General features: G+C 47.9%; 2 long non-coding RNA genes across 2 annotated transcripts; one reads left to right on the top strand and one right to left on the bottom strand.

The window, feature by feature from the left end:
- Window positions 1-1,780: 1,780 nt before the first annotated feature.
- LOC147999382 (uncharacterized) lies at window positions 1,781-4,511 on the bottom strand. Its single transcript, XR_015643995.1, has 2 exons — window positions 4,241-4,511; window positions 1,781-2,693 (listed from the first exon to the last, which is right to left on the bottom strand). It is a non-coding gene; the product is annotated as an uncharacterized LOC147999382 (long non-coding RNA).
- LOC147999381 (uncharacterized) lies at window positions 3,537-10,454 on the top strand. Its single transcript, XR_015643996.1, has 2 exons — window positions 3,537-3,690; window positions 8,086-10,454. It is a non-coding gene; the product is annotated as an uncharacterized LOC147999381 (long non-coding RNA).
- Window positions 10,455-13,645: the final 3,191 nt, after the last annotated feature.

Below are 13,645 nucleotides of genomic sequence, written 5' to 3'. Positions count from 1 at the left end.
AAGTGGCCTGTGTTTTCCGAGCTTTCTCATGGTTGCAAGCTCTGGGCAGCTCACGTGGAATTGTCCATCATTCCCTGAGCTCTAGGTGACTCGGATGAATCATGGAGAGATCTCTAAACCTATGCCAGCACAGCAGTGACATCATGGCAGTATCCTGTAGGGTTCCAGGACTGGATCTTTTTTTTTTTTCTTTCTCTGCTGATATAAGGAATAAGACATCCTATAAAACAGCACCAAGCCTTACTAGAACTGAAGCCCAGAACACACAAGACTTCCCCAGGGATGGGCCCATCTTAGAAGGTGTGGGATGTTTTGTGGCTTAGGTTGTTTCACGGTGAGTGAGAAGTGACTAATACGCACACATGTAGCTGCTTGGGAGCTGGAGAGGCCATAGGACCCCCTAGATCTGATTCTGCAGATGACTGTGAACATCCATGTGGGTGCTGGGATCTGAACTCTGGTCCTCAATCACTGAGCCATCCCACTGGCCCTGGCTGTCCCTTTCTAGAATGTTTCTGTATTTCCTCCTACTTGATGCCTTGATACTAGCTCCTAGTCCAAGGGCCTACATACCAGATGAATTCTATAAATGTCTTATAAACACTAAGTATCCTGTGAAGGTTACTATCACCCTGTGCCTAACAGGAAGGCTGAGGGATCCAGTCTGCAGCAAATAGAAGGCCGGGTGCTTTTCCTGTCATTCAGCATGAAGGGCCAGGCCTGCTTTTCATTGCAGGGTCCTGGATATGCTATGGGTCTTCCTGGTGCAGCAGTCGTATCCTATGACAAACAATGTGGCTGGTGCAGGAGGAAGAGTGGTCGAGTCATGGTGCCTGCAATATGAAAAAGGTGATGAAGTCCTTTACTCCCAGAACCACAGGAAGTGGGTGAGGTGGAGGGCAAGTAGGGAGACAGCTGAATCCTGAAGGACACTGTTGGGACCTTTGCCAGGTGCCTCTGTGACATCCAGGCTTGGACACAGGGATGAGTCTGGGTAGTCTAGCATCAGCATATGTCAGTCTCCATGGTCTACTGCCCCTGCACCTCCTCACTGCTCCTCTTGCTTTGGAGACCTCAATTTTGCCAAGCCTTTTCTTCAGGACCATCCCCTGAATCATCCAGGTGGCTCCTAAGAGACAGGCACTGACAGCAGACATTTGGTATGGATCGCAGGCGAAATTGTCATGGGGCTTTTGCCATCCTACCCAGAATGCTGTGAAAGGCCCCACTTTGGTGGTGTTCACTTCTGGAATGCCCTGTGTGATAGTTTCAGCTGTGAATAACAAGGCTAGCAGTTTCTACTGCTGCCCACACAGGCCTCCAGCACCCTGAAAGCTGCAGTGCTCACCTAGAAGGGAAGCACATTCAGGACAGGGAGAGCCCTGAGGAGCTCAGTCAGCTTCCTGGTCATCCCTGCAGTGACACCTCACCCCTACAGTGTGTGGTCATCCCTGCAGTGACACCTCACCCCTGCAGTGTGTGGTCATCCGCACAGTAACACCTCACCCCTGCAGTGTGTGGTCATCCATGCAGTGACACCTCACCCTTGCAGTGTGTGGTCATCTCTGCAGTGACACCTCACCCCTGCAATGTGTGGTCATCCCTGCAGTGATACCTCACCCCTGCAATGTGTGGTCATCCATCCCTGCAGTGTGTAGTCATCCCTGCTGTGACACCTCACCCCTGTAGTGTGTGGTCATCCCTGCAGTGACACCTCACCCCTGCAGTGCAGGCCTTTGTTCCTGTGGCCTTCAGGTTCCGGATTATCTGTTAAACTCAGTTTATAATCAGAATGTTTTATTTTCAGCCTCTGCCTGGACTGTACCCCAAGAAGAGTAGCGGGGATCCAAGGGTTTCTGGGGCATCACTTGGTGACCAAGCCTTAATGAAGGGATTCCCACATCACCCTGCAGGCAGATTCCCATTGTTATCCCTAGTCCATTTAAGCTGCTGCTGAAGATGCCTTGAAGGCATAGCCACAGCGACCCCGTGTGTTCAGAGGTGATGTTTTCGTTCAGGAACCTGATGCTGTGTCTTCTCCTAACCCAGCAGGCGGTCCGTGCATCAGGCTGGAGTTTTGAGTTTCTGTGTTGTCCTGATAACACCTGCTGTGTTCTCCTGGGGCAGAATGGATCTCAGGAGGTCTGGGCCAGTCTCACTGGTTGAGAATTCTTGCAAAGCCTCATCTCCAATTCCTGAGTGAAGGTGTAGGGTAGGAGAACGCCTGGATTTGAAATTCAGTGTTTTCAGACTTCAGGATTGGATGAGAGGTACTCAGTGTGTGTGGAGGGCCGTCCTCACATTCTCCATTGTAAGATGGCGCCGATATCCGGCAGGATGCACCTAATAAAAGGGCAATACGCAAGCGCCTGGTAAATTCCTCACTCAGGGGGACACGTATGCTGTGGTACGTCATCTGGCACATCTGGCAGCGACCAGCCAGAGAGTGACACGTCCGAGGCGAGGATAGTTTCCTATATAAGGGATGGTCTTTCCCTCACTCGGGGTCTCCGTATTGTAAGCTTGTGCTCTCGCTCTCAAGATGCATTAAAGCTATTTCTGCAGAAGGATCCTTTGTGTCCTGCGTCATTCTTGCTGTCGAGACGTAGCGTGGGACATTTGGTGCCAGAAACCCGGGAAAAAGACCTCATCAGCACCTCCGGAGACCCCTTGGTGACAAGGAGGATTCAGAACTGCAGGTAAAAAAAAATACGTTCAGAGAGGCATGCCTTTCTTGGATTTTGGTCTGGGGTTGTCGCCGCCTTGGGAAGGATTTGTTGAGGCTATGGTATTTGTTCTCGGAGCCACTCTACTCTTTCTTATTATTATGTACTGTTTTCACCGTTTCCGCTGCTAAAAGGACAGCAGCTGGAGGCGCGTCTCAGTCTCTCATAAATAAGTGAGCTTCGCGCAGCTCCCCTTTACTGTTGGGGAGCAGGGACGCGATAGCACCGCCTGGGAAGTGCGCGTAAGACTCCCGTATATAAGAGAACGGCGTGTCTGTTTCTACTCACGCCTTGTCAGAGGGACGTAGATAAGCCGCTGGGCGTTCTTGGTCCCTCATGGGATCCTCACAGTCTGTGATCACGGCTCTGGAAATGGTGCTAAAGCAGAGGGACATTAAAATTGGAGGAAGAACACTTAAAAACTTTGTGAAAGAAGTGGACAGGGTGGCTCCGTGGTTTGCCTGCTCAGGCTCATTTACAATTGCCTCATGGGACAAACTTGGAAGGGACCTAGACAGAAAATTGGCGGAGAAAGATCTGCGTCTAGGAACTAAAGCCATATGGAAACTAGTCAAAAATTGCTTAGCAGATGAAGTGTGCAAGGCAGCAGTTGTAGGAGGGCAGACCACACTCGAGATATTTCGAGAAAGTATGTCAGAAACTGAACGTAGTGAGAGATTAGACGCGCGTAAGAAAAAGGACGTCCTGAGAAAGAAAAAGAGCCCTCCCATTAAGTCCGCGGATAAGGGAGTGTTAAAGCTTTCAGATTCCGGCACTTCCCTCTCTACACAGCAACCGGGAGGGGGAGCCAGCATATACCCTGTGAAAGAGCTAGAAGCACTGAACCTCGACAGTTCTGATAGCTCTGAGAATGGAATCTTAGATTCAGAGGAGGAGGCCAAGTTAGATGAGGAAGCAGCTAGATATGAGGAAGAGAAATATCACCCCGAGGAACAAAAGAAAGGTAATAAAAAGCTTCTGCCGCGGCAGTCGCCAACCGCACCCCCTCCGTATGAGGCACGCTCTTGCGCATTCTCTTTAGTCCCCGATAGGGTGAGAAGGAAGCTGCGCATGACGTTCCCAGTCTTTGAAACGCAGGAGGGTGAGCGGGTTCATGCCCCAGTCGAATATAACCAAATAAAAGAGCTGGCGGAGTCTGTCAGAAAGTACGGAGTTACAGCCAATTTCACCCTAACCATTCTTGAAAGGCTGGCCCTAAATTATTTGACACCCGCCGATTGGCAGATGATTGCAAAAGCGACCCTTGTGAACATGGGCCAATATATGGAATGGAAAGCGCTTTGGTATGAGGCGGCTCAAACACAGGCCAGAGCTAATGCCACGGCGTTAACGCCTGAGCAGCGAGAATGGACGTTTGAACTCTTGACAGGACAGGGTCGCTTTGCAGCGGACCAAGCTAATTACCATTGGGGCGCTTATATTCAAGTCTCCAGCTCGGCCATTACGGCCTGGAAGGCACTCACTAGGAAAGGCGGGGCCGATAATCAACTTACTCGTGTCATCCAGGGACCTCAGGAACCGTTCTCAGACTTCGTAGCCAGAATGACAGAAACTGCTGGACGAATATTTGGTGATGCAGAGCAAGCAGCACCGCTCATAGAACAGCTCGTTTACGAGCAAGCCACCCAGGAATGCCGGGCGGCTATAGCACCCAGAAAAAACAAAGGATTACAGGACTGGCTCAGAGTCTGCAGAGAACTCTGCGGGCCTCTTACTAACGCAGGCTTGGCGGCCGCCATTCTCCAGTCCCGGCAACGCCCCCTTAAAGGGACAGATACAAGATCATGTTTTCGATGTGGAAAAATGGGCCATTTAAAAAGAGACTGTAGGATAACCAAGGGAGACAGGAGGCCTGCAACTATCTGTGCCCGATGTGGCAAGGGCTACCATAGGCCTGACCAGTGCCGCTCAGTGAGGGATATTAAGGGAAAATTACTCCCTCCCTTGGAAGCTCAGCCTAATGAGATGTCAAAAAACGGATCTTTGGGCCCCCGGTCCCAGGGCCCTCAAAGATATGGGAACTGCTTTCAGAAAGCCATGACCCTGACAGAGGAGACTCCCCAAGAGGTGACACAAAATTGGACCTGTGTGCCGCCTCCGACTTCTTTCTAATGCCCCAGATGGGCATTCAGCCAATTCCTGCTCAGACTGTGGGGCCTTTGCCCCCAGGAACCATAGGCCTTGTCCTTGGGAGAGGATCTCTCGCCCTACAAGGACTGATAGTCCATCCAGGCCTTGTTGAAGCTCAGCACTCTCTTGATATTCAGATTCTTTGTTCAAGTCCCGATGGGGTTTTTCCATAAGTGAAGGAGATAGAATAGCACAGTTATTACTCCTTCCATGCTCCCAAACCACAATACAGGATACCAAGGGGCCCATGGGGTCCACTGGTAATGATTTGGCATATTTGGTGGTTCATCTTAACAACCGCCCAAAATTGAGCTTAGAAATTAATGGAAAGAAATTTGAAGGCATTCTGGATACTGGGGCTGATAAAAGTATAATTTCCTCAAAATGGTGGCCTCAATCATGGCCTACCATAAGATCTTCTCACTCGCTACAAGGCTTAGGCTACCAGTCGTGCCCTAAAATCAGCTCTGCCACTCTAACTTGGACGACTGTCGATGGCCGACAGGGACAATTTGTTCCCTATGTACTTCCCCTACCTGTTAATCTTTGGGGGAGAGATGTTATGCAGACCATGGGACTAACCTTATCTAACGAATACCCCCCACAAGTGGCCCACATGATGTCAAGGATGGGCTATAAGGAAGGGAAAGGCCTAGGGCGATTAGAACAGGGCTGTCTCACGCCCATTGAACCAGTCGCAAACCCCCATAAACAAGGCCTGGGTTTTTCCTAGGTGCCATTGAGGGTTCTATGCCCATACCCTGGCTTACAGAGGAAGCTATATGGGTTCCTCAATGGCATCTATCCTCTGAAAAATTAGAAGCTGCCACTAAATTGGTTAATGAACAATTGCAGCTTGGTCATTTAGAACCGTCCATTTCACCATGGAATACTCCTATTTTTGTGATAAAGAAAAAATCAGGAAAATGAAGACTTCTCCATGATTTGAGAGCCATTAATGCACAGATGCGTTTATTTGGCTCGATCCAACGAGGCCTACCCTTACTCTCTGCCTTACCTAAGCAATGGAAGATAATAATTATAGACATTAAGGATTGTTTCTTTTCCATCCCCTTGTGTCCACAGGACAGACAGAGGTTTGCATTTACTATACCAGCTACTAATCATCTTGAACCTGATAGATTTCAGTGGAAGGTCCTACCTCAAGGCATGGCCAATAGCCCCACTATTTGTCAGCTATATGTGCAACGAGCCCTTGAACCTATAAGGAAGCAATTTCCATCTTTGCTTCTGGCTCATTACATGGATGACATTTTAATATGTGATAAAGATTTAACAACCTTACAGACCTCATATCCCATCTTAATCAAAACATTGGGACGATGGGGACTACAAGTCGCTGTAGAAAAGGTTCAAATTGCAGAAATTGGCTCATTTCTGGGATTGGTCATTTATCCTGAAAAAATAGTTCCCCAGAAATTAGAGATTCGCAGAGATCATTTGCATACCTTAAATGATTTCCAAAAGTTATTGGGAGATATAAATTGGCTGAGACCATTTTTAAAGATTTCCTCTGCTGAGTTGAAGCCCTTATTTGATATTTTGGAAGGGGACTCTCATATCTCCTCTCCGAGAGCATTGACCCCAGCCGCAAACCGGGCCTTACAAGTTGTAGAAAAGGCCTTACAGGATGCTCAATTGCAGCGCATTGATGAAACCAAACCTTTTGATTTGTGCGTTTTCAAAACTATGCAATTACCAACAGCTGTCTTGTGGCAGAATGGGCCTTTATTATGGATCCATCCCAATGCATCTCCTGCTAAGATTATTGACCGGTATCCCGATGCGGTCGCTCAGCTTGCACTCCGCGGGTTGAAGGCAGCTATTACTCATTTTGGGAAAGAACCCAAAACTTTGATAGTACCATATACAGCCATTCAGGTTCAAACATTAGCTGCTACCTCAAATGCTTGGGCAGTGTTAGTTACTTCCTTTGCTGGACAGATAGATAATCATTATCCTAAACACCCCCTATTATGTTTTGCTAGATCACAACCTGTTGTTTTCCCTCGCGTCACATCCCACAGACCGTTAAAAGAAGGGATAACAGTGTATACGGATGGGTCAAAAACAGGGGTGGGAGCATATGTGGTAAATTCCCAAGTGTTCTCACGACAATATTTTGAAACCTCACCCCAAGTGGTAGAATGCCTAGTGGTTATGGAGGTCCTTGAAAAATTCCAGATGCCTCTAAATATTGTTTCAGATTCCTCCTATGTGGTCAATGCTGTTAATATCCTTGAAACCGCTGGCGTAATTAAGACAACTAGCAAGGTAGCAGAGATTTTCCAAAAAATCCAAATTATTTTAATAAATAGGAGATTCCCTGTATATATTACTCATATACGAGCCCATTCTGGACTCCCTGGTCCAATGAGTTCAGGGAATGATTTGGCTGACAAAGCCACAAAAATGATAGCTGTGGCCCTGGCCTCTCCTCTAGAGGCCACTAAAACTTTTCATGGCAATTTCCATGTTACCTCGGAAACTTTACGCCACCGCTTCTCTATAACTAGAAAAGAGGCACGTGATATAGTCACCCAATGCCAACAGTGCTGCCAGTTCCTCCCAGTCCCTCACATCGGGGTCAACCCGAGAGGAATACAGCCATTGCAAATCTGGCAAATGGATGTTACTCATAATTCTACTTTTGGAAAATTACAGTATGTGCATGTATCTATAGATACATGTTCTGGCATTCTACATGCCACCCCACTTACAGGAGAAAAAACAACACATGTCATTCAGCACTGCCTTGAAGCATGGAGTGCTTGGGGAAAGCCAAGATGTGTAAAAACTGACAATGGCCCCACCTATACATCTCAAAAATTCCGTCAGTTTTGTGCTCAGATGCAAGTTACCCATCTGACGGGCCTGCCCTACAACCCTCAAGGACAGGGAATCATAGAGCGCGCTCATCGGACGCTCAAATCATATTTAATAAAACAAAGAGGGGGAATTATGATAGAACTTCCCCCAACACCCCGAGTGGCCACTGCTTTGGCCCTTTTTTACCTTAAATTTTTTAAATCTTGATGAAGCTGGGCAAACAGCGGCTGAGCGACATTGCTCAGAGCCCAAAAGGACAAAAGAATTAGTTAAATGGAAGGATGTATTGACAAACGAATGGAAGGGCCCGGATCCTGTTTTGATAAGATCCAGGGGAGCTGTTTGTGTTTTTCCACAGGATAATGAAAATCCTGTTTGGGTTCCGGGACGACTTACTCGGAATATCAAGACAAAGGACCAAGAAGATGACAACTCTGGTGATCCTCATGCTGATCCAGGGAGTGCCAATAAAAGTGCAGAGCGAACTACGGTGGGGAATTATGTCAACCTTCCCCCTCCCGATGCCGGTGATGTATAATGCCCAAGTGTTTCCACGTTTCTTTACTACCAACAAAGAATTGGGACTAGCCTATTTACCACTAGATTCCCAAATAGAGCAAGTAAAAGAAAATAGGATTATTCCCCTTAAGGGCAGCCTTTGTTTTGGCATATTCAACAAAATATCTTCTGATCTTCCTTGCATTATGTTGAGTAATCAATCTTCTGCTTGGTTAAGGGAGGCCACATGGGGAACTGGTGAGGAAGACATTGTGGCTAACGCCACAGTTCTCTATGGTTGGTGGCCTTACATTAACTCCTCCACCTGCCCTCTCCGTCAACCAAAGTTGGCACCCTTTTGTAGAGGGACCCAGGATGAAAAACTTACTTTGCCGTGGACTGGTTGCCAGTCCCAGGACTCTGCCTGGGCAGTCCAGAATTTTTTCTCCTTCTCCCCTGATTTGGGAGGCGGAGTGAACTTCACCACCATTGATCCTAGACGGTCCAATAATAATCCCTTTGATCAATGGATGCTTTGTGGCGTTAATGGTAGCTGCACTGATCTTACGCCCATGGCGATGCTACTTGGAGGAAAGGGCGAAAAGGGACGGTTATCATTTTCCTGGACGGGGAATATCCACCCTTCAGCCTCTGTCTGGACAGCTACTCGTATAAAATATAAACCTTACTGGAGCACGGGGTTTAACCCTGCTCCAGTTTGTGTCTGGCCTCCATTTGTGTGGATTATAAGTAATGCCACTAAAATTTCTAAATTGAATTGTACAGACGGTTCATGTTTTTATGCCCTGTGTTGGGATGCTAGCCAATATCCCATAGCAGTAGTTACCCGTATGCCTCGCTTTATCCCGGTCCCTGTTGAGACTCCAGGGACCCTGACCTTATTTAGAGGAAAGAGAGATTTTGGCATTTCTGCGATCATTGTTGGCATTATTGCTACAACGGCAGTTGCTGCCTCAGTTACTGCTTCGGCATTGGCCTTGTCAAACACAGTACAGACAACCCAAACTATCAATGATTTATCGGCTACCGTCTCTGTGGCTCTGGACAGACAGGCCTCGGCTAATACTCAGATACAAGGAGACCTCATGCTTGTTAACCAACGTATAGATCTGGTCCAAGAGCAACTAGACATCCTATGGCAACTGGCCCAGCTTGACTGTGAACTAAAGCTCCCCGGCCTTTGTGTCACGTCTACACAGTATGAACAATTTACCAAAGCTACCAATTTGTCTAAAACCCTTTCACAGCATTTGTTACAGAATTGGACCTCAGATTTTGAACAGACGCTCAGGGAATTGAGAGCGGCCATCATTCAAGTAAACTCTACCCCACTGGATATGTCTTTGACAGAAGGATTGTCATCCTGGATCACCTCAGCAGTCTCTTATTTTAAGGAATGGGTGGGGGTGGGACTTTTTGGAGCAGTCCTCTGCTGCGGATTAGTGTTACTCCTCTGGTTGCTTTGCAAATTAAGATTTCAAACAAAGAGGGACAAAATTGTGATCGCCCAGGCGCTTATAGCCCTTGAACAAGGAGCGTCAGCCGATATTTGGTTAACCATGCTTAAGCAATAGGTCGCCGGCTGGACAGCTCTTGCACTCCTAGAACCTCGGTTCATTGCACAGGATTAGAGTGTCCGGCTTGAGCAGCCCATGAGGGATGACGAGCTTAGCATCGCACAGGGAAGCTCTACCAAACACGCTCCCTGGAAGGCATGTCATATTACATGAAGGTATCTGCCCCAGTTTTCCCTCCCTCGAAAAAATGGCAGTGCGACGGGTCGGGAGTGCCCTGGGTCTCAACAACAGCTTAAGGGTATCTCTCTTGTACAGGTTCGCCAACTTTGTGCGAGGATATGACCTCTGCCTTCACCCTCCTATTTATGGGTGTCCTATTTGCTTAAAAACAGATAAGGGGGAGATGTGGAGGGCCGTCCTCACATTCTCCATTGTAAGATGGCGCCAATATCCGGCAGGATGCACCTAATAAAAGGGCAATACGCAAGCGCCTGGTAAATTCCTCACTCAGAGGGACACGTATGCTGTGGCACATCATCTGGCACATCTGGCAGCGACCAGCCAGAGAGTGACACGTCCGAGGCGAGGATAGTTTCCTATATAAGGGATGGTCTTTCCCTCACTCGGGGTCTCCGTATTGTAAGCTTGTGCTCTCGCTCTCAAGATGCATTAAACTATTTCTGCAGAAGGATCCTTTGTGTCCTGCGTCATTCTTGCTGGCGAGACGTAGCATGGGACAAGTGTGTGCATGTGTCCATGTGTCTGTATGCATGCACATGCCGGCCAGGGATGGACACCAGCAACCTTCCTCAGTCACCCTACGCCTCCCACACAAACAAGCTCTCACACAGAAGCTGTGCCTCACAGATGAGGCTGCTCAGGCTTAGAGTCCCAGAGATTGTTCTGCTGCTGTGCTTCAAAACTTTGAATGTGAGTGTGTGTGTGTGTGTGTGTGTGTGTGTGTGTGTGTGTGTGTGTGTGACATGCATGCACATATGGATGCCAGAATGAAATATCAGGTATCTTCCTTTTGGAACTGGGTCTTAATCAACTATCAGCTCTCTATACCTTAATATCTAGCAGGAGTCCCAGCGTGAGCATTGCCAGAGCAGACACATGCTTGGCTGTCAGGCAGGCAAGAGGCAGAGATCTTGTTCTGTTCTTCATGGTTAATGCTCTTAGTGCCCTTGAGGGCCTGGCGGACAGCTGCCTGGAGACGGCTGGATCTGATGCTGGCCTAGACATCCAGGGCTATTGATGATGGATGCCCAAAGTGGCCCTCATTCTTGGCAAACTTCTCTCTTCTAGTCCGAATATGCTTGAGTGTTTAATGCAAGGACTGGGTTTTAGTTTTCCTCTTCCATCCTGCTGCCTCCTTATTTTCTTCAGCAGGTCACCTGCCCTAGTGATGAAAGAGAAGTGTGTGAACCACAGCACCACCCGCCCATGCTTCTGCTTGCTGGTCTGTGGTATCTGTCGACATAGAACCGTTCCCGTGGTGGTCCTGTTGCTGTTTGTGAGTTTTGAGGATTTACGCCAGTGTAGTAATGTGCATAGTCATCCTGGGAAACACCACAGGAAGTTGGTCCCCAGGTTTCAGCACACAGAAGCACAGGCCAGAAGGAGGTCCAGTAGATGTGCTCTTAGTTTCCTGTGTCTGATGCATGATTGTCCCTTGCTTAATAAAATGTATACACAAAACTCTTTAAGTGTCCCACTGACCTCTGAGAAAGAACATCAGAGGAAAGATGACTTTGACCTCTTAACTCTCTGTTCCTGTCCTCATAACAGGTTTCTGTAGCAGCCAAAGTAGAGAAGCCTCCTGAGGGAAGGAAGTCCAGAACCTGGGATCAACTCAAGGCCTGGGGGGTGGGGGGGGGAGGAGGACCTTTTGTTGTGGGAATGAGCATGGATCAAGAATGTAGCCCCAGTGTTTCTGGGGAACTAAGCTCCAGAAAATCTTGCCAATTCACAGAACTGGGTCATGTGGGAGCCTACACTGTTTCAAAAGGAGAGCAGGTTGCTTTCTCCTGGAAGAAGCACTTGGGGGTTGACTGTCACTTCTGAACCTTCTGTTCTAAGTGACTTCTCAGAAGGGGCACTTTGCTGTAACTCCTCCATGGGACCCACCCAGCACTGGGGCTGGAGGATCCTCTGGTGTTGCAGCTCTGAACTGGGAGGGGGAGCTCTCACCCTGACATGGAGAAGCCTGTTTTCACAGCTGATCTAGATCTGAGGAACAGGTGCTTTTAAAGAAGCATGTGAAAGCATCTCCTGCAGGACAGCTCACTCTGCAGGGAAAGTCACACAGGACAGGGAATATTGGCTTCCCAACTTCCCCAGGCCGTTAAAACCAGGGAGGATTGTTGAATTTGTTCATTGTCTATTGTTATATCCCCCCTTTCATTTCTAGTTTGGTCAATTTAGGTATTGTCTCTCTGGTGTGCAGTTTGTTTGAGAAGGAGTTATCTGTCTGGTGGATCTCCTCAAAAAAAAAAAAAAAAGAAAAAAAGAAACAAAAACAAAACAAGCAAGCAAACAAACAAACAAAAAAAAAACCAACACACAGCCCTTGGTTCCCTTGACTCTTTGTATTTTTCTCTTTGTTTGTAATTGATTGATTTGATTTGAGCCTTGAATTAATTTCCTGCCATCAAATCCGACGTGACACTGTATAAGATGAGGCGTGGTAACAGCAGCATGGAATAAATGAAGCTTATGCTGCTCTCTGTAGTGGTGATGACATCACAATCTCACTGCAAACCATGCACAGCCCGGTTAAGGCTGGATTAAAGTAGCCCACCATTTCAGTGCTCCCTGCAAGGTGCTGTAGAACTAGAGTTTCATAAAGGTTACTCATTGTCAGAGCCCGAATGTGCAGAACTAGAGTTTCATAAAGGTTGCTCATTGTCAGAGTCCGATGTGCAGGGCCGGACGTGCCTGAGGGACAGCCAGAGATAGGACTTGCCAAACCAGTTATCAGCCCCAAGGACACTGACCATCCTTCCTTCCCCAAGGACACCCTCCCCTTCCTTCACCCCCCTGAGTGAGATGAGCCACCCTACCTGCCTGCCGAGCTGCTAGATAACATATACTCCTTGCTGATGTCATTTCGCGCCGAAAGTAACCGTGCACCTTTTGAATTGACCAATCATGTGTAACTGTGCAAATGCCCCTTATCTCCCCTATAAAACCCCCGAGTTTGGAAGCTCGGGGTCGATTCCTCTGTCTCCTGTGTGAGATACATGTCGACCCAGGATCCCACTAAGACCCGGGATCTCGTTAATAAAAGCTACCTCTTGCTGTTACATCAAGAATGGCTACTCGTGATTTCTGGGGGCACCCCACCCCGCGATCAGAGCGAGAGACGCGGCTCCCCGTTTAGGGGTATGCTCTTTCAGTGCCATGGGACAGTAGCAACATGAGTCTGCATGCACCTCGACAGTTTTCACTAGGGACTACACACACACACACACACACACACACACACACACACACACTGTACAGACATGGTGCACATTCTTTGCACACAAAGAAGAAAGTGAGCAGTAATGAAAACACACCAATAATGGAATTGATGGACGGAGTTGTGGGGAAGCTGGGGCTTAGAGTTACTGAAAGGCCCTATGCAGGCTCCCATTTTGTTGGAGGAGAAACTTCACGTGCAATGTGGTTCTTTATTTTTTTTTTCTCTAAAGCACAGAGGGCTAGGGTGGAACATAGGGCTTTGAGCATGTTCGGCAAGTACAGTCACACTGAATTAAATCCTAGGACAGGAACCCTATTAATCTTCTACAAAATTACAGAGCAGCCTGGATGAAGACTCTCAGCTGAAAAGGTGGACATCTCAAGACAGGCACTGGACAATGGCTGACAGACTTG

Source organism: Rattus norvegicus, chromosome 19, assembly GCF_021556685.1.
Source record: "Rattus norvegicus strain SHRSP/BbbUtx chromosome 19, alternate assembly SHRSP_T2T, whole genome shotgun sequence".
In the NCBI taxonomy this organism is placed as follows: Eukaryota; Metazoa; Chordata; class Mammalia; order Rodentia; family Muridae; genus Rattus; species Rattus norvegicus.
Note: the sequence above shows the minus strand (reverse complement) of the source record. Positions and strands in the feature narration are given on the sequence as shown.